The sequence below is a fragment of the Lepus europaeus genome, chromosome 10 (assembly GCF_033115175.1).
Source record: "Lepus europaeus isolate LE1 chromosome 10, mLepTim1.pri, whole genome shotgun sequence".
NCBI classification, from domain to species: Eukaryota; Metazoa; Chordata; class Mammalia; order Lagomorpha; family Leporidae; genus Lepus; species Lepus europaeus.
The window spans coordinates 61,512,018-61,532,811 of record NC_084836.1 but is presented as its reverse complement, the minus strand read 5'-3'; the positions used below and the strand labels follow the sequence as shown (position 1 = coordinate 61,532,811).

At 42.8% G+C, this 20,794-nt stretch overlaps 1 protein-coding gene across 4 annotated transcripts in view; it reads left to right on the top strand.

Moving 5' to 3' along the window:
* Positions 1-7,250: 7,250 nt before the first annotated feature.
* Positions 7,251-20,794, top strand: part of SLC16A7 (solute carrier family 16 member 7) — a 193,410-nt gene continuing 179,866 nt past the window's right edge. For all 4 annotated transcript variants that reach the window (XM_062203322.1, XM_062203320.1, XM_062203323.1 and 1 more), the window contains exon 1: positions 7,251-7,428. The gene's annotated coding sequence lies outside the window, so the exon portion shown is untranslated. The remainder of the gene's footprint in view (positions 7,429-20,794) is intronic.

Sequence of the window (20,794 nt, the reverse complement as noted above, 5' to 3'; positions counted from 1 at the left end):
GGGCACATTGCTTACATCTGAAAAATGTATCATAGTGCCTGGAATATTCATATAATCATTGCTTCAAAAATATCTCACTTCTCTCTCCCTCTCTCCCTCCGGGAAGTGGCAGCGGCGGGACTTGTGCAGTCAGGACCTTCACGACAAGAAGAGAAGCTGCTGAAACAGCTGGACCATGGGGAGGTTACAGGCAGCACGGTGTCCGTGCTCTCGCCACCAACCGAGTCCTCCGCGAATCCATCGCCCGTGTTGTCACCGTCATTAACTAGACCCAGAAAGAAAATCTCATTAAGTTCTGCAAGGGCGAGAAGACACGCACCATGCAAGCACGAGGAGAACCTCAAGACCAAGAAGCAGCAGCAGGCGCCGCTGTACCTCTGCGGAGGTGCCCTCAGGGCCTGAGCCCTACGGAATCAATACAAACACAAAAAACCACATCAAATGAATGAATGAAATGCAGTGAGGACAAATGTTCCACAACCATCCCTGGATGCCATGACTCTGAACATGCTTTGACAAATGAAGCTCTGTTAAGCCAAGGGGGAAAAAACCAACAAACAAAGTTAATATTCTGCAAATGATCATTTGTATTGCTGGACCCCAGACCACATTACATGGCCAAAGAACAGAGGCATAAGCAAACAGACCTGAAACTTACATCACATTTGACATAATAGATTTCATACAGATTGTGTCCTAACAAAAATTATAACAAGTGGTAATTCATGACTGCAATCATCAGACTCACAAAAATTAACCAGCATTAAGAAATTAACTTGCATTATCTAGCAAAATAGCATGAAAATTCCTGGCAGATGGAAAGCTAGAGAACAGTTCCCAAGGAAAACAAAACAGCGATGCGGCCTTAACTTTAAGAAACAAAGCAACTGCAGCTGAGAACCCAGCTTACTGAAAAGCCTGCCGTTTAGAGTATATAGTGTGAAACTCTCTGGTGACCTACAAGGTATTATGTTAATGCAAACAATGACTAACTCCTCAAGGACATTCCAGGCATATAACCTCTAATACAGCAGGCGATATAAAGATTAAAAGTTACGCAGGCAAACTTATAGTCACATTTAATAAGCATCTTGTTTAACATGGTTCTCCAAAAGATAAGTAAACATTTCTTTTGGGTTGAAAAGAACTCCACATTAATTATATATGTATATAATTATATATACAAATACATATATACATATATAATTTTAAAAAGTGAGGCTAATTATTAAAGTTCTAAATTCTAAAATTATAAATACATATATATAAAATTTACATATAATTATATATATAAATACTATATGTGTACATATATATAATTTTAGAAAGTGAGGCTAATTATTAAGGTTTCAAAGTTAAAACTCCGAGAGGTTAAGGGGCCCACTTGAAGCCATATGTACCAGCAAATGCATTAAAGTCTAGGTTCCCTAGTACCATATTCAGTCATCATCAATTTATTTAATGCAATTATTTGAGAATTAAATACTCATAAGCCACTGTTTATAAGTTCTCTGCTGAAAAATTTAGTCTGTGATGAGAACTTTTAATCCAAGTTGCTCATTTATATGGTTTCAGAATAATCACAATATTCAGATGAAAATGCCTATAAATCACTTAGAATCAATTAAGCTTAGTTTATGAATAATAACAAATAAAATGCAAAAATAGAAAAAATATCAACAGATAAAACTCTTTTTTATTTTATTTTTTATTTGACAGGTAGAGAGTTATATACAGTGAGAGAGAGAGAGAGAGAGAAAGGTCTTTTTTCAGTTAGTTCACTCCCCAAATGACCGCTACGGCCGGCGCTGCGCCTATCTGAAGCCAGGAGCCAGGTGCTTCCTCTTGGTCTCCTATGCGGGTGCAGGGCCCAAGCACGTGGGCCATCCTCCACTGCCCTCCTGGGCCACAGCAGAGAGCTACACTGGAAGAGGAGCAACCAGGACTAGAAACTGGCGCCCCAACTGGGACTAGAACCCAGGGTGCCGGCACCACAGGCGGAGGATTAGCCAAGTGAGCTGCGGCACCTGCCGCAGATAAAACTCTTAATGTATGATCCATTCAGAGATTTTTAGAAACCAAACAGTCACTTCTTCTGACAAAAGATTGCTCTACGCTATTGCAGAGACACTGAAAGGTATAGTATATAGCAATGTCCGTGCAACTGGTTCTACTCTTTTATGCCTTGTAAAATTGGACTAGATTTGCATTCCCCAAAATTTTATGGGAGGTTTCCAGAGAAGAGATTTCCAAAGTAGCTGATGTAGATGTGCTAAAGATGCAAATCTGGAAGCAATGGAGGGATGCCTTTTGTACTCTCTGCATTCTGTTGAGCCAGGTCACAGCAATCATGTTCACAGTTGCTGGCCAGCTACAATCTCAGTCACAGTATGCTACCACTGGATGGCAGGTGCACAGTTGTTTTCACTCAGATAGAGAGGACTATTAGGACACCAGGTCTTTTGCTCTTAGTTAAAGCCATTGTTCACACACACACACACACACACTCACATCTTTTTTTCTCAGTCTTATAGTTAAAAGCTATTTATGAAGGGATCATGAGAATATATTTTAAGCCTTCAAATGAAGCCTTAAAAATTCAATGTTTCATTGTTTTTTTATGCCACTGTGAGTTATAATCATACTAAGTAATACCTTGCATTTGTTAGAACAGAGTAGGCTATCTTCTCAAAACAAATGAAGCCTGGAATTTCAGAAGCTAAACACAACAGCCTCTTGCTCATATAAAGGCCACTACAAGTTACGCAGTCTTTATTTTTTTGTGACTTCATTTTATAGCTGTTGCATTAGAAACATGGTACTGTTGCAGGGAAAAGGAATGATGAACGAGTAACTCCCTTTACTCCCAGTCTACACGTCACCTCCACTCATACTCCATTAGCTAAAACTAGTAGCAAGAATCCAGCATAACTGTAGGGGAAACCAGGAAATGGAGACCCATGAAGATCATGCACATTGTGAGCAGTAATAACCTCTAATACAAATATGTTTCCTAAACTCATTCTGTCATCTCTTTCCTACATTTGACACACATGATTGATTACTTTTCTATCTGCAAGTATTTGTGCTGGGTGTAGAAGTTTCCAAGATGGATGAAAGATCACCTGTACCTTAAGAGAGCTTAATAGACTGGAGAGACAGCCAAAATCATATGATAAATAATATAATATATGAAATAAAATGGCACAGCTGAAGGCATAAACCATGTTCTATGAAAGGGTGGGGAAACTTTTTTCTTTCATGGTCCATTGTATATTTGTAACCTCCTTCATGGACCATACAAAAGAACCAACTTAAAAATTAGCCTACTATAGAATTATTGAATTTTGAGTCCCAAATGTGGCTGCTTGGCAGGGCCAGACCAAATGATTTCCCAGACCTTATATGGCCCATGGGCTGGAGTTCCCCACCCTTGTTCTTTGGGAAAGGGCACAGAGGAAGGCGGAGCTAATCCTTAAGGAATTCTAAAAATACCATAGAGGTGATGTCATATTTGCTGGATTTTAAAGAGGAAAAAGACTTCAAGAAATTTGGTATGAAAAAGAGGGCAGCAATTGATAAAAGACAAAAATATGAGGAGATCATGATTGAAGATGAGAAAGGGACACTGAGGCTGGAATATGAGGTTAAGGGTATATAGCAGAAGACATCTATGCTTTATTAGGTTATATGCTATAAAAGTATTCAGTAGTGTGTTTGTGGAATGCAAGTTGCTTAGAATATTAAGTATATTGCTATTTGATTATTTTGTTGTTATTTTACCCTATGAATAGAAATCAAAGCAAAAATTTCTCCAGAACATTTCAAGTTCTGATAATATGGGTTGTGTTTCCCCTAAATTACATTCTGCCCCTCTTCAACCTCAGAACAATGTAAAACTACAATCCATAGGATAAACTGACTGGATTTATTCCCACCTAAATCTCCTTTCAGATTCCCTTCTAATCTGAGCAGACAGTTACATAGCACATAGTAACATGGTACAAATGTTACCGGAGAAGCTCAGGGTCCTTGTCTTCATACAAGAAAGAATTCAGGCGTGAAACAGAGAGCAGTGGAAAGCAAAATAGCAAGGTTTATTAGGGTAAGGACATCGGTAAGAACGGATGGGCACCTCTCCAGACAGAACCTGAAAGAGAGTGCCCAGTTCACATTTAGGCTGGGGTTTCTAAGCGGATGGGTCTTGCCTTCCGCCTTTTCCCTCCCCCTCTCCTTCTTCTCCTCCAGAACAAAGGACTTGTTGGGTGTAAATATGAAACATTCCTTTTTGAGTTTTTCCCCCTGAAGTTATCAGACAGGGGAAGCCTGGCTGGCGTTGCCCCACCTTAGAGGAAAGATGTTTATCAGGCCAGGTAGAAGGGGCAGGACTCCCTGGAAGGTCATCAGGACCCGGGTGGGACCCTGAAGTGCAGATACTGGGCTGCACCTGGAAGGTTATTGAGTAGAAGGGGCAGGACTCCCTGGAAGGTCATCAGGACCCTGGTGGGACCCTGAAGTGCAGATACTGGGCTGCACCTGGAAGGTTATTGGGTAGAAGGGGTAGGACTCGCTGGAAGGTCATCAGGACCCTGGTGGGACCCTGAAGTGCAGATACTGGGCTGCACCTGGAAGGTTATTGGGTAGAAGGGGTAGGACTCGCTGGAAGGTCATCAGGACCCTGGTGGGACCCTGAAGTGCAGATACTGGGCTGCACCTGGAAGGTTATTGAGTAGAAGGGGTAGGACTCGCTGGAAGGTCATCAGGACCCGGGTGGGACCCTGAAGTGCAGATACTGGGCTGCACCTGGAAGGTTATTGGGTAGAAGGGGTAGGACTCCCTGGAAGGTCATCAGGATCGGGCAGGACTTTGAAGTGCAAGATGCTGGGCTTCTGGAGCTTCCCCAGTGGGTGCTGCTCTTCAGGCCTTTCTCATACATACATAGGCTCAATTTCTGACTTGCTACCTAACACAACCACAAGGCAATTTAGAAGTAAGTACATAAATATGAACTCTGGGGAGGTATGTAAATTGGATCTATCATTTTAATTGCTGGAAAAACAAGACTTAGAGGAAAACTTGCTGAGGTTGTGATGCAATGCCGTCAGTAGTGATGTCTGAGAGTTTGGCAGTGGGTTACAGAGGCCAGAACATGGAACTGTAAAAGAAAGACAAAAAAGACTCAAAGAGAAGGAACAGTGAGAATAGGGTCAAGATTCAGGAAATATACGGTCGTGGTTGTTCTTCCTCTTTTTGGAAAGGAAACAAAAGTGATGAATGAGCAGAAAAAATGTCCACAGCAAATACTCAAGACCACAACTTCTGACATGTGTCTTTTTTTTTTTTTTTTTGTAAATGAAAATTGTATAGTCATTTCTAGATAAACCATAATTATTAAACACCTATTACATAAGGTATAAATGTCTGTTTATGAATTTATTGGCTTAAAACTGTAAGGCACTTTCTGGAATTTAGTTTTTTTTAGCTTTTGTACATCATTCTTTTTATAAAATTATATTACAAAAATTTTGAAGGTTTTTTTTAAAAAAAAAGATTTATTTATTTACTTGAATGTCAGAGTTACAGAGAGAGAGAGGATTTTCAATCTGTTGGTTTACTCCACAAATTATCACAAAGGTTAGGGTTGGACTAGGCCTAAGCCAGGATCCAGAAGCTTCTTCTCAGTCTCTCAAGTGGATGGCAGGGGCCCAAGCATTTGGGCAATCTTCTGATATTTTCCCAATGACATTAGCAAGGAACTGGATTGAAAGCGAATCAGTTGAGACAAACTGGTACGTTGCAGGCGGTGGCTTAACCAGCTACACCATGGCACTGGTCTTTGAAGATTTTTAATAGCCAACATTTATTCTTCCTGTCTTATCTACTGGCCACTCTACATGTCATCTCAATTAAATCTTATGAAAACAATAAAAACATGCCACAATTTCTATTTTGTAGCTGAAGAAACTGAAATTCATGTTTTGCCACACCCACAGATTAGCTGCACCAAAAGATGGTATAAATTTATAACTGGGGCCCATGCTGGCATCCCACTTGGGCACTGGTTGAGTCTTAGCTGCTTTACTTCCTATCCAGCTCCCTGCTAAGGCCTAGGAAAGCAGTGGAGAATGGTAAAGGTGCCTGGGTCCCTGCACCCATGTGGGAGACCCGGAAGAGGCTCCTGTCTCCTGGCTTTGGCCTGACCCAACCCTGGCCATTGCAGCCACTGGGGAGTGAATTAGCGATGGAAAACCTCTCTCTCTGTCTTTCCCACTCTCTTTGTAACTCTTTCAAAAAAATAAATAAATAAAATAAATCTTTAAAAAGAAGTGCCAACCTCTGTGTATTTCTGAAAATGCAAATAATAATTGAATACATCTAATAGAATGATTATAAAGGGGGGCAGTTAAATTGACAGAAAACGAGGCTTTTCTTTATTTGTCTGGATAGCTGCTTTTTCTCCTACTAGCCATTCGACTTAAATATATTAAAGAAGCCCTATCTTCGGAGTTGTCTAAATTTTCACTTCCAGTACTTCCTCTTTCTAGCTTCCCCCAAAAGCACATTTTAGACAAGAGAAGAAAGCCAACCAATGAGTAGGGAATTGCCATCACCTCCAGCTCTTTTCATTGTCCAATGAGTAAACCTTGTTTTGAACAATTAAATTTTGACCTTGGGACATCTGAATGAGAAACTGGAGCTGGAATTATTTATAAATGACTGATTTTCTCATTTCTTTGCTATTTTCAAGGTCTGCTTCTGGTGTTTTGTAGGCTCCTCCTCCATGGTGTAAATTTTATTTTATCTTGGGGTGACTTGAGTCCAACCTTCAACCCCTCCGCAGCCCCCTCTCCCTCAAATGACCTCAACGGTTTCCCCCGCAAGCTCCCAGCGAGGACGTGCTAGGGTCTGCATTCTGCAGGCTGGATTCGCTCGCTGTTCGGTCAGGTTGCACAACTCCTGGGGCTATCTAAACACGGCAGCCACACACCTAGCTCCCCAGGTAAGGCGCCAAAGCTCTTCTCGTAAAACGTGTCGGGGCCGATCGCGAAGAATGACTCGGCCTGCCCTCTCGGCTTTCCAGCGCAAACCTCAAACCCGAAGCCAGTGCCCCGAGCCACTGGGGAAAGTGTCTTCAGCGTGGACAGCCGCTAGGAGCATGCTCAGTGCGCCCGCAGGCCCGGGCGGCGCCCCCCGCCCCTCCACCTCCCCCGCACCCCACCCAGGCGCGCGCTCCTCCGCACCCACAAGGGCGTCCGGCGGCCGCGCCTCCCCTCCCGCCTCCGGCTGTGGCGGGCGAGGACACGTCAGGGGACATAAATAAATAAATAATTCCATTCACCCGGTGACAGCCAGGCGAGCCGGCTGCCGCTGGGGCGGGGTGGGGAACGGGGAGCTGCGGCGTCCACCCGGAGCCGGAGACGAGGCAGAGTAAGTACACCCCGGGACGCGGCGGCGGCGGAGGAGGAGGAGGAAGAGGCGGTGGCGGAGACGCCCGCCGAGAGGGAGGGGTCGTGCGTCTGCCACCGGCGCGGTCCCCAGAGCCGCACGCGTGTGCCCACATCATGGCCAGCCTGTGACGGACGCGCCAACGCGGTTTGCCAGAGAGCCCTTATATAGACAAGAACACAAAACCTGCAGCCGGTGCGGGGCGAGGGCTGGCGCGGCCCCCTCTGCCCTGGCCGGGCGCGGGGGCTGCGGGGGCGCGCAAGGGTCCCGGGTGCCCAGCGCTCCGGGAGTGTCCCGGTCCGGGGCCGGAGCTGCCCGGCTTCTCGGCCTTTTCTGTTGTGAGGCTCAGGCGGCGCGGCGCGCCCCGCTCTGGGCCCGGGGACTGCGGGGGCCAGTTCCTGCCCGGCCGGTGCCTGGCGTGCGCCTCTCCAGCATCCTGCCGCTCTCCCGGCGCACCTGGGGGTGGCGTCCGTGCTGCAGGCCGTGGAGACGGGGGTGGGGGTGAGAATGCGTCTAGGGGACGTCGTCTCTGTCAGCACAAGAGCAGAGCTCTGAGCGGCAATTCATAGGAAGGGGCGAACTAGGCGAGGCGAGGAGGGGGCTCCTTTTCCGCCTGTTCCTGTCCTCGGGAGGCATGGTGCGGCCGGACCGGAGGGTGTAGGGGGCAAAGCCGGCGCCCTGACGGAAAGCGAGCGCTGCCTGGGCCTGAGCCGAGAAGGGCCTGCTCCTCGCCTGGCACAGGCTGGGTTCCGAGCCCTTTCACGCGCGCACTGCCTTTTTCCCCTAGCGGATGCTGCTGCCGCAGCCGGCCTCTTTTCTCCCAGGCTGCGGCACGACAAGGATTGCAAAGCTGCCTTGGCGGGGGCGGTCACTGTAGGACTGGGAGGGGATTTTGCGATTCCACTGCAGGAAAATGAAAATTAAACACACGCGCAACGCGGAAGAGGGAACAAGGAGCTGTTTCTCTGCAAGTGTTATCTTTGATCCTCTTTCGTGGGGACGTTGGGCTGCGCTGGGTGAGGGCTGGCCAGAGGCAATAGGAAAGCTAGTGTTTTTGTGGTCTCCTCCCTTCTCGGGTCAAAAGGAGACACAACAAATGAATAAAAATAGCGAGCAGTGATGAAGGTGCCAAGGGAAGGGAAAAAAACGGGCAAGAGGAAATCATGGGCACTACTGTCCTTTCCTGGCACTGCGGGGCTTCGTAGCTAAACCTAATCAGAGCTCAAAGGGTTGAAGACTTGGAGCAGCAGACAGGTTAGCTTGAATGTGCCTGTGTCCTTGGCTTCACAGATACCAAGTGTGCAAGTGAGAGTGTGTGGCTGAAAAGTTCGTTGGGTAGAGGCTGCCGAAGGCAGATGAGGGGTGAATGGGGTGACATACTTAGCCCTACATGGAGCAATTCTTGCCCCAGTTTCTGCTCCTGGGCGCATGGCATTTAAACCAATCTAAGGGAGAGGGCAATGGCGTGAGCTCCGTGAAAGGGAAAAAGAACTGTAGGCTACTCAGTGTACTGAGGACTTAGAAAGCTTTCTTTGCAAACATAGGCATCAACAGTTTGTAGTTACCCAAGTGTTTTAATAATGGTGAGTGAACTGAAGTTTCGACACCCATTTCGCAGAGTCCCAATTAATGCTCAGTTTATTTCTAGACATGCATTTACTCGTCTGTAGGGTCTGGTTTATATTTTTGGCCTTGCACACTCCTGAAGGGCAGAAGGGCTAAGTGACCTAACAGTGTCTCTTGTCCAGAAGCAGATTCTTGGATGAAAAGGGTGTCTCCAAGTTTGCTTCCAATTCTGTATTCATCTGCCAAACATTTGAGAGATTCACGTGGAAAAAGACACTTAACTTCAGTGAGTCAGATCTAGGCTTCAGGCTGGTTTCTGTACTTTCTTAAAGTTGAGGAATTGTTTTAAGATCATTGATGGAACAATGACATAAGCCTCAGCCATTCTCCCTGATTGCCCAAAAGAGGGAAACTTTAGAATGTATTCCTTGCCCTTGAATCTCAGTTGGGTCCCCCACCCTATTGCCTTCATACCCACCCCCCCAGCCACCTCAAAGACCAGTTGCTGGAATACCTGAAAGACCAGTTCCAGGAATTCCCCTACGCCTGCTGCCCCCTACCCCACCCCACCCCTAGCCCTCCTAAAATGTAAAAAGGCCTGGCCCCTAGGGGTTGAGGCCTTCTGCTACTTGTTCCATCAGTGTGCACTTAAGCTGTTGGTCGCTCACCTCTACAGATTTATTTTCTCTGAATAAATCCAGTCTGGCTGTAAATTCATACTCTGCCTTCTTTCTGTTCTGCACCTCTTTTCCTAATATTTTGGTGCCCCGTGTGAGGAGGCATCAATCTGCAACTCTTTTCCTACCAGTATCTTTGCCAATTTCCAGCTTTTGAAAGAAAAACATGAGCTGCATTTCTTCCTGTGTTTTGGACAGTCCAATCCACTTGCTCCTAGAAGCCCGAGAGTAGAGTAGGTATAATGACATTTCTCTAATGGTCACCATGTTCCAGGCAGTGTGCTTCTACTCCCTGGTAGCACGTAACAGTAACAGCCTGTGAGGCTGGTCTGTTCATATCCATATACATAGAAGAAGTATTTGTGCAGAGAGAGCTATATAGTTGGTTCTACTGATACTGATAGTGCCTTAGTCTATTTTGTGTCGCTATAGTAGACTACCTGGTGTTGGGTAATGGACAAAGAAAAGAGCTTAATCTGGCTGACGACACTGGTGGCTGGAAAGTTCAAACAGCATGGCTCCAGCATCTGGCTGCATCACAACATGGCAGAGAGTCACGTATGTGAATTAGAAAAGTCTTCTCTTTGGGCTGACCAATCAGCAAAGGATGCCTATAAAACAGTGACTATTAAAAAAAAAAATTACTCAGCCGGCGCCGCGGCTCACTAGGCTAATCCTCCGCCTTGCGGCGCCGGCACACCGGGTTCTAGTCCCAGTCGGGGTGCTGGATTCTGTCCTGGTTGCCCCTCTTCCAGGCCAGCTCTCTGCTGTGGCCAGGGAGTGCAGTGGAGGATGGCCCAAGTGCTTGGGCCCTGCACCCCATGGGAGACCAGGATAGGCACCTGGCTCCTGCCATCGGATCAGCGTGGTGCGCCGCCAGCCGCGGCGGCCATTGGAGGGTGAACCAACGGCAAAGGAGGACCTTTCTCTCTGTCTCTCTCTCTCTCACTGTCCACTCTGCCTGTCAAAAAAAAAAAAAAATTACTCAAGGTGGACAAGAAAAAGAAAAAAGAAAAGTCAGGCCACCAGTAAGGAACTCTGAGTTTATAATTTCATTTAAGCCACTGGTTGGCTTTGTCTTAGGCATTAAGGGGGTAGGACTTGTATGGTTATTTGAACACCGAAGAAGGTAACAAATACAAAGTCTTTTCTATGCTTGATGAATAGAATGGCGTGCAAAAGAATATATTTCTTTCCTTTTCTGCATTCTATTTTCCTCTAATGTATTCTAAAGAAAAAGTCCCCTTCTGGGTTCTCACACCATGAATTGTCTTGTATCTTTACCTGAGCTTCTGTGCAGCCAGTGATTCTACTTTGAATTGTAATTATGTGGGTAAGTATCCTAACTCTCTTCCTAAGCTGTAGAGTCCTTGAGAGTAAAGACCTTAACAGTTAATCTGGGAACTCCTGTGGATCCAGGTCCCTGGACAGGACGGGTTGAATCAGGAGCCCCAGAATCCAGCTTGTGCAGAGCGTGATCTTAGCTCTGCTGTTTACTGCCTCGGGTGTGTTGCTAAAGACTTTACTTCTTGGTGTTTTCATGCGTGAAAGAGGATCATAATAAATTTGAGTTGTAAATAAGATAGTAGTTTAAATAAGATAGTATCTGTTAAAGTGCATACTTAGAAATAACTCAATATATGATAGCAGCTAGTGTTAGGAATTAAGTATTTAGCCATAAGTCTTTCACGTTGCTACAGGGATCGCTGGCTTATTCTTAACAGATTTTTGGAAACTTTGAAATGCCAAGCCTCCCATCTGATGGCATAAGAGATTTGAATTGCATCATAAACCACTAAATGGACTCCCTTTGAGAGGTTGTCCTGGTTTATCACAGGCTTTCTCAAAACTGTTCACATCAAAGCAATTAGGAAATGCACATTGGGAAACAAGTGCACAGTGATTCTTAGTGAATAATAGAACTTTAAAAAAAAAAAAAACAGTAGAGAAACTTGACCTTCTCAATTGCTCCCTTGAAAGGTGAACCCGGCAGCCTTGTCTGCCCACTTGGGAAACTCAGCAGTTTATAATTTAAAAAAAGAGAATATGCAAGATGAACCATTTTCTCAAAAAATGAATACATTTATCTCTGTAATTTGACAATTCGTGAATGCACTTGTGGGAGGATGTGTACATTTATGTATGAACTATAATGATTGAAATTACTGTAAAAAATTAAACAAATGTTACTTAACTATAACAAATGTATACCAACTAAATCTGGACTGATATGTGTTTGGGTGCATCCCAGATATTTTCAACATATTCACAAATATAAGTGATGGTAATTGATGTGAATATTTTTGGGAATAATTTTCTTGACCTAGTAACGAATATCTCTTGCAAATGTTTTATTCATATCTGTTGAATCCCAAACAAATTAATGAAAATCCTATAGGACATTGAGTGACAGCTCCAAGATGCTAGTGTAAAAGTATTTTTGTGAAAGTTTGTGCAGTTTGGGTAGCCCCACAAAAATGTCTGTGTGGTTCAATTACAGAAATCATTTGATTTTTGTTAATACTTGGCAGTGAGTTTCCATTGAAAATATTCAGTATGAGTGGTGAACACCATAAAATATTTGTGTATATAAACTAATATCTTGGAGGTGAGCTTTTGGCCTAGTGCTTGAAAGAGTTCTTGGCTGTTAGCTCCTGGCTGCTGTGGGTATTGGAGGATTGAACCAGTGAATGGGGTATCTCTCTGTGTCTATCTCTTTCAGAATAAATCAAATAATTTTAAAAGGCTATATAAAATATTGGCATTTTATAGAATTTTATTTCAAACATTTACTATTTTTCTCTCTGATAACATAATGACAGATATTATTAGTCTATACCCATGATCAGGTTCTGATTAAAATTGCTGTTTGAAAAAACGGTATTTGTGGCCGGCGCCGTGGCTTAACAGGCTAATCCTCTGCCTTGCGGCGCCGGCACACCGGGTTCAAGTCCCGGTTGGGGCGCCGGATTCTATCCCGGTTGCCCCTCTTCCAGGCCAGCTCGCTGCTATGGCCCGGGAAGGCAGTGGAGGATGGCCCAAGTCCTTGGGCCCTGCACCCGCATGGGAGACCAGGAGAGGCACCTGGCTCCTGGCTTCGGATCAGCTCGATGCGCCGGCCGCAGCGGCCATTGGAGGGTGAACCAATGGCAAAAGGAAGACCTTTCTCTCTGTCTCTCTCTCGCTATCCACTCTGCCTGTCAAAAAAAAAAAAAAAAAAGAAAAAAGAAAAAACCATATTTGTAAGAAGAGGCTACCCTACTAAGTAACTTACTTAAAGATCCATTTCTTTTGGAACCAGATTAGATATGAATAAACAATAAAACTAAAAGACTTTCATTTGGCACAATGTTAAAGGATAAACTAGGTTAATACTATTTACCTGATTCCCAAGTCCCAGAGTCTGAAGTTGTATAAGTTTTTCTGACTATGCAAATGATGCATTCAGTGATAAGCAGCATTATGTGACCCTGCTTCTTAATGGGTGGGAATATTGGCATTTTGGGTAGGACACGAATTCACTGTGTTGGCATATCTCTTTCATTGTAGTATATTTGTAGTCTATCATCTGTCTCAATTTGGGCCACTATAAAAAATTATTGAACTGGGTGGCTTATATACAACAGAAATTTATTTGTCACAGTTGTGGAGGCTGGAAGTCAGATCAGCATGACTGGGTTCTGGTGAGGGCCCTCTTCTGGGCAGAAGGAGCACTTGTTGTATATTCCTATAGTGGAAAGAGAATCCATTAAAATCAACAAGAGAGTGTTTAAGGAAATTATCCTCAAGAACAGAGTCTCCTGCTTTGTTTTTCCTCAAAGAATAAAAAAATAATCTTCTTTGAAAATAATTTGAAAGAATGAGTTCTTTAATTCATAAAGATATTCAGTTTTAATGTTTAACACTCAGGTTGTCGTTAACTTCCTTAGCTACAAATTCTTGTTTGCCTTAGTGTGTCAACAACCTTTGGCTGTGTTGGCATCTGCTGCTGTTCAACTCCCCTTTGGCTCTTGCATGTGCTTTGTCCTCCTGAGAGCTCATTCACAGCTCTTTCTCTAGCTCTCTGTTGGCTTAATACTCTCGAAGTTAGGTATTCCTCAATTTGTGCCCCGGGCGTTTATTTTGCCTGCATTCTGTTCTTAGGCGAAGCTCATCTGCTGTTGACCACCACTTTCACCTCTTCAAGAGTAACTCCCAGGTCTTTGCCTGAAGCCCTCATCCGCCCTTACACTTCTGGCATTTCCAGACATTTCCCAGTGTCTGCTTGACAGCTCCTTTGACCTCGCTGCTGACCCCTCCGATGTTGCCGTCTCACCTGAATCTTCTGTGCCTCTTCTTGTCTTTGTGCCTTCTCTGTATTGCCCCCGATTCTTTGATTTGGCATCATCATTCCTTTAATCTAGAAGCTGTTGTGGTCTCCTTCCCCCCAGCCTTGTATCTCACAGTTGCTAAGACCTGACAATTCTACACTCAAAAATACTTTATACAAAGAGTTTAGGTGTCTGATAGTCTACCGAGAGCATCCTACCACCTGCTACATGGCACCAGATACCCTTCCTGGAGCACACTAAGTGAATGACACTTAGTGACTCCCATTTCCTGGGTCCAAGGATCAGCAGTCTGTCCCTGTGTGATGTAATTATAACCAACTTTGCCAGGCTCATCTCCCATTGTCATCATACTCCAGTAACAGTGAGCTGGCCCCTGTGCCTCATCCTCATTCTGTTTCCCAGCACTGTATCTTTGGTCCTCTGTGCTGTCATCTTGAAATGTACTGACTTCCTTCTATTTCCATTTCTTGCTTTAACATTACGACCAAAGCTGAACTTAAACACTGCATTCACATTTTCTGGGAAGCCTCTGCATTGATCAAGGATTTCTCAGATTTCAGTGACATTGCATCTGTAGTGTCTTATTTGTTTCAAATGTTTTGCAGTAGTTGCCTTTGTAGAAGCCTTCAGTTTCTCTGCACTCAATATGCATTTCTGAGAACGGGTCATCAAAGAAGGAGGTACCTTTCTCTGAAGGGAGGAGAGAACTTCCACTTTGACTATGACCTTGTCTAAATATGATCAGAGTCGGCGAACTCAGAAGGCTTTCATAGCCTTGGCAACTCACGACAAGAGCCTAGGGTAATTACTGAGGCCATAAACAAGAGTGTCAATTTGTTAAGTCAACAACAGGAGTCACTGTGCACTTACTCCTCATGTAGGATCTCGGTCCTTAATGTGCTGTACATTGTGATTTAATGCTATAACTAGTACTCAAACAGTATTTTTCACTTTGTGTTTCTATGTGGGTGAAAACTGTTGAAATCTTTACTCAATATATACTAAACTGATCTTCTGTATATAAGAGAAATGAAAATGAATCTTGATGTGAATGGAAGGGGAGAAGGAGTGAGAAAGGGGAGGGTTGCAGGTGGGAGGGAAGATATGGGGGGGGGGAAGCCATTGTAACCCATAAGCTGTACTTTGAAAATTTATATTCATTAAATAAAAGTTTAAAAAAATGCATTTCTGAATGTCAGGAATAATAAAATATCTACGTTTTATTATCTCCTCTACTACATGGGTTGATTTTGAGTCTGTATTTCAACTTTTATATATTATTTCTTTTTTAAGATTTATTTATTTATTCAGAAGGCAGAATTACAGAGAGGCAGAGGCAGAAGCAGAGAGAGGTCTCTTCCATTTAATGGTTCATTCCCCAAATGGCTGCAATGTCCAGAGCTATGCCAATCCAAAGCCAGGAGCCAGAAGCTTCTTCTGGGTCTCCCATGTGGGTGCAGGGTCCCAAAGACCTAGGTCATCTTCTACTGCTTTCCCAGGCACATTAGCAGGGATCTGAATCAGAAGTGAAGCAGCTAAGACTGTGCCTATATGGGATGCTGGTGCTTCAGGCTGTGGATTTAACCGCTATGCCACAGTGCTGGCCCCCTATGTATTATTTCTGTAGCATCCTCTGCATCTGCAATACACAGCCTCTATTGTTTAGGAATACAGGTGACTTCAAAACCTTCATGGAAAAATAGAATAAGAGGAAAGTTTATTTTGGTGCAAAAATTTTTAAATCTGTGTGTAGATTTTCCAAAATATGTATTTTGCATGAACTTCTTGAATACTTCTCATACACATTGAGGCAGCTTATTCTATTTATTCAAATATTTATTTATTTATATATGGAATTTTTTATATTAAAAGACAGAGAGCTGCCCCCACAACAGTCAGTGTTGTACCAGACCTGGGTCAGGCTGAAGCAAGGAACCCGAACTCCATATGGATCTCTGACATGGGTTTCAGGGACCCACATACTTGAGCAATTACTTCCAGTCCAGGATTGGAAGTGGAGCAGGGACTTGAACCCAGGCACTCCATATGGGATGGGGGTGTCCCAAGCAGTGTGTTATCTGCAGAGCCAGGCTCTGACCCCAGCAGCCTATACTTCTATTTCCAGTGGTGACTAAACTCCATTTGCTCTACTTAGGGTCTTTATTCAGAATCATAGCACTATACAAAATAAATCCATTTCCCAGTTGAATGACAGCCTGTAGTGACAGCTCATGTGTCTTATGTTTTCTCTATCAGTTTAACATATTCAGTTTTTCCACTTACTCTTTACTGACCTAGTTAAAGTCTTTTTTAGGGTTGCAGTCAAGTGCAGGAAAGTCAAGAAATGTATAGACTATCTCAGGAATGACAGTGGGGGCTGTTGTTCCTGACACAACTGCCCACTTCAGGGGAAGTCAGAAGGCAGAAATAAAGGTGTATTTAGCGGTCCACGTCTGGGAGAACCTCACTGCTGTCTCAGGGCTGAATATTTTCTGTCCGTGAATAAATGATAAACCACTGAAAGATAGGAAGGAAAGGTCATTTTAAATTTTAATTAACATTAGAAATTAGTGACTCAATAAAATCATTCCCCTTTGTAGAATGAATGCTCTAAGAAATAAAACAAAAAACGTACCCTGGATATGTATAATAGATGAGTTTAGATACTGGACCAGAACAGTGGATTTTTTTTTAACATTTATTTAATGAACATACATTTCCAAAGTACAGCATATGGATTACAATGGCTTTCTCCCCCGCCCCCAATAACTTCCCTCCCACCTGCAACCCTCCCCTTTCTTGCTCCCTCTCCCCTTCCATTCACATCAAGATTCATTTTCAATTCTCTTTCTATACAGAAGATCAGTTTAGTATATATTAAGTAAATATTTCAACAGTTTTCACCCACATAGAAACACAAAGTGAAAAATACTGTTTGAGTACTAGTTATAGCATTAAATCACAATGTACAGCACATTAAGGACCGAGATCCTACATGAGGAGTAAGTGCACAGTGACTCCTGTTGTTGACTTAACAAATTGACACTCTTGTTTATGGCCTCAGTAATCACCCTAGGCTCTTGTTGTGAGTTGCCAAGGCTATGGAAGCCTTCTGAGTTCGCCGACTCTGATCATATTTAGACAAGGTCATAGTCAAAGTGGAAGTTCTCTCCTCCCTTCAGAGAAAGGTACCTCCTTCTTTGATGACCTGCAGAACAGTGGATATTAAGTAAAGTTACAGAATTAAGCTTTGAGTGAAAAGCATTTATTTTTGTTAAAAACTTCTTGGTGCCAGGCAATATTTTAGTATTTGTGCTACTTTAACAAATGTAATCCTTTAAACCCTATAATTCCTTATTGATAGTAACAGTGCTTGCACATTGTTACTATCCTAATTATAGAGATGAGAGCATTAAAGCACAGAGGTAGAACATTTTGCCTACGGTTATATATCTTGTCCCCAGAAGGGTCTGGATTTCAGTGTATTAACCTCAGTATATCTTTTCAGTACTTGCATTTTTTTAAAAACAAATTTGTTTTATTTATCTGAAAGGCAGAGTTAGAGAGAGAGAGAGAAAGGGAGAGAGGGATGGAGAGAGATCTTCCATCTGCTGGTTCACTCCCCACATGGCTTCAATGGCTGGAGCTGGGCCAGGCCAAAGCCAGGAGCCAGGAGTTTCCTCCAGTCTCCCACATGGGTATAAGGCCTGGAATACTTGGGCTATCTTCTGCTGTTTTCCCTGCTGATTAGTAGGGAGCTGGATTGGAATTGGAGCAGCTGGGACTTGAACTGGCAGCCATATGGGATGCTGATGCTTGCAGGAGTTGGCTTAACCCATTAAACCACAATGCAGGTCCCAGTGTTTGCATTTTTTAAATATTCAGTGCTACCATGAATTTTAGGACATTCTAGAGAAAAGAAGTTGGAGAATTTTTTTTTAAAGGAATGGATCAAATAATCTGATGAGTTTTTCTGTGCTCAAACAGAGGTAGCAAGAATAATAATAAGCTTTTCCTACAGTTTGCAGGAGGTATCTGGATCCTAGCTGGGTGCTTAGAGCAAATAATGACTGCTTACTGCTTATGAACCCAGTGGGGCTGGGGAGCCAGTGGAGACTGCAGGGGACAGTAAGTCCAGGACACCATTCCTTTGGCTTGGTTCCTAGATAGTGCGGGTGGAATGTGTGTGGGTGGGGTGGCAGGGTTCCCTAGGGATCCCTGGGCTATGGTGATCTAGGGACTGGAGGATGTTCATGGCTATGTATATGTCAAGTCTACAGTGAAGTGGGATTTTGAATAAAGCCTCTGGCATATTTCAAGCCAGACAGTGCAATCCTTTAACAAATACTTATTTGCTTATTGTGTCCCAGGCACTTTTTTAGACATTAGGGAGATGGCTGTGAATAAAACACTAAGTCCATTTAGTTTTAAATTATCCAAGTAATCAGGTGTAGTTTCAAAGCAAAATCAAGCAACTTATGTCCTTGAGTCAACTTTTTGTGGATCTGCAATGCCATTTTTTCCCTCTGTAGTTTGTTTTATTCTTCTGTTCTGTTCTCTGTTTTCTTTTGTCTCTGCTTGTCATAAGTCATTTAAGAGGCTTTGGGGATAGATAGACTTTGATGGAATTTTGACTCAACTACTTCTAAGCTGTTTGAATAAAATCAATATATGTAAACTTTCAGAGCCTTGATTTTCTTGTTTTGGAAATTATAAAGCCCTTTGGATTATTGTTGGAGAGTAAATAAGTAATGAAGGTAGTCAATAAATGGTAATCATAACCATTTCATTTTTATTTCTGCCTAAAATTTTGGCATGTACTCAGATAAAGATTATTTCTACAGACTTCGGTTCCAGTGCACAAGTATTTATGGATTATAATGTTGCTGCTCACAACCTGAGCCAAGAAGGAGTTTCAGAAAACACATAGGTTTGTGACTTTACAATGCGCATCACACTCCAATATGAGCAGAATTCTGGCTTCATATATAGGAGAACACTCAAGTATTGTTCTTCATGCTGTGAAAATATTTAAATGTTGAAGTTTTCACTTGGCTACAAAGTTGTATCAATTGGGAAGTACAAGTTTTAAGATAATTTTAAGATGGGAATTCCTTAGTTTCCACTTAGATATAATAGTGTACATAAGTACTCTTAAAAAGCTACCACAAAAAGAAGACAATAATCATGCTATTATAACTGAGAGATACTTGTTCCTGTTAACATACAAAAACATAGGTCAGCATACTTATTGATATCATTTAAGTACCTACTATGTGTCTGCTCTGTCATACATGGTATCTGTAATCTTCATTGTTACCATGTAAGTTAGATATTAATTTATAGATAGGGAAAATAAATATTCAGCAAGATGAGACTGCCCGTTAGAAGACTCCCTAAGATTCAATGCCTCAGCAGTTGTTTAGTGTGTAAAATGCCCATGTCACCTAGATTTTGCACCCACATCTTAAATCATTTCAAATCAGTAAATAATGAATGATTGCTATCGAAAATACTCTCTGAGATGTCTTTCTTCACCATCTCCTTCTCAGACAGACTAATTCAGACACAGTGTCTTGTATCTGTGTGTATTCACTGATGATGAAATAAGTATGGTCTGGAGAGGATGAAGTGTTTAAATGGTAGAGATCATGATCTTCTAGCACAGCTGTTGACAAATTATACTCTTGGATCAAATCTAGCCTGCAGCCTGTTTTGTAGATAAAGTTTTATTGAATGTAGTCATAGCCTTTGCTTCTGTGTTTTCTGTGACTGCGTTCCTGCTGCAGGGCATAGTTGAGTTGTGTCTTTGCCTGCAAAGCCTAAATATTTACTGTCTGGCACTTCAGATGAAAATATTTGTTACCCCTGCTCTCAAATTTCAGAAGCAGGAGACTTTGCTTTGTTATGGTAGAATCAAAGAAGGCTTTAATGAAAGAAGTGGCATTTGTTTTGGAACTGAGAGATGGATGGACTTTGGTTAAGTGGAGAGAGTATTTGGTCATCGTAAGTGATTTAGACTCAAAAGCACACTCATGGGTAAATACAAAAGTCTGCTGAAGTATAAGGATCATATTACTGTGTATAATTTATATAATGGCATAATCATTTTTCCGTAAGTGTACTTTAGATATACTGTAAGTATTCATCTTGAGCACTGGTTCTTTTTAATGTACCTTAACAATTTTTAACTGATACACAAAAATTGTACATATTTGTGTATCATGTGATGTGTTAATCCATGTTGATACCACAAAATGTCCTACCTGGGTATCTGTTTCCTCAAACATTTGTCTCTCTATTATGGAGACATGCATAGTCCTTTCTTCTTTTTTTTCTCAGATAAATATGCAGTACACTGTCATTATCTATCATCACCCTACTGTGCAATAGGACACCAGAACTTCTTATTACTATCTAACTATAACTTAGTACCTGTTAAATCACCTGACCTCATGCCTTCCTTTTCCCCACTCTATTCTGTTTGCAGACATTTTTAGATTCTACTTATGAGTGAGATTAGAGGTTCTTGTCTTTCTGTTTTTGGCTTACTTCATTTTTAAAAATATTTATTTATTTGAGAGGTAGAGCTACACACAGAGAGAGGGAGAGACAGAAAGGTCTTCCATTTGCTGGTTCACTCTCCAAATGGCTGCAAGAGCTGGAGCTGGGCGAATCCAAAGCCAGGAGCCAGGTGCCTCCTCTGGGTCTCCCACGGGGTGCAGGGGCCCAAGCACTTGAGCCATCTTCCACTGCATTCCCAGGCCGTAGCAG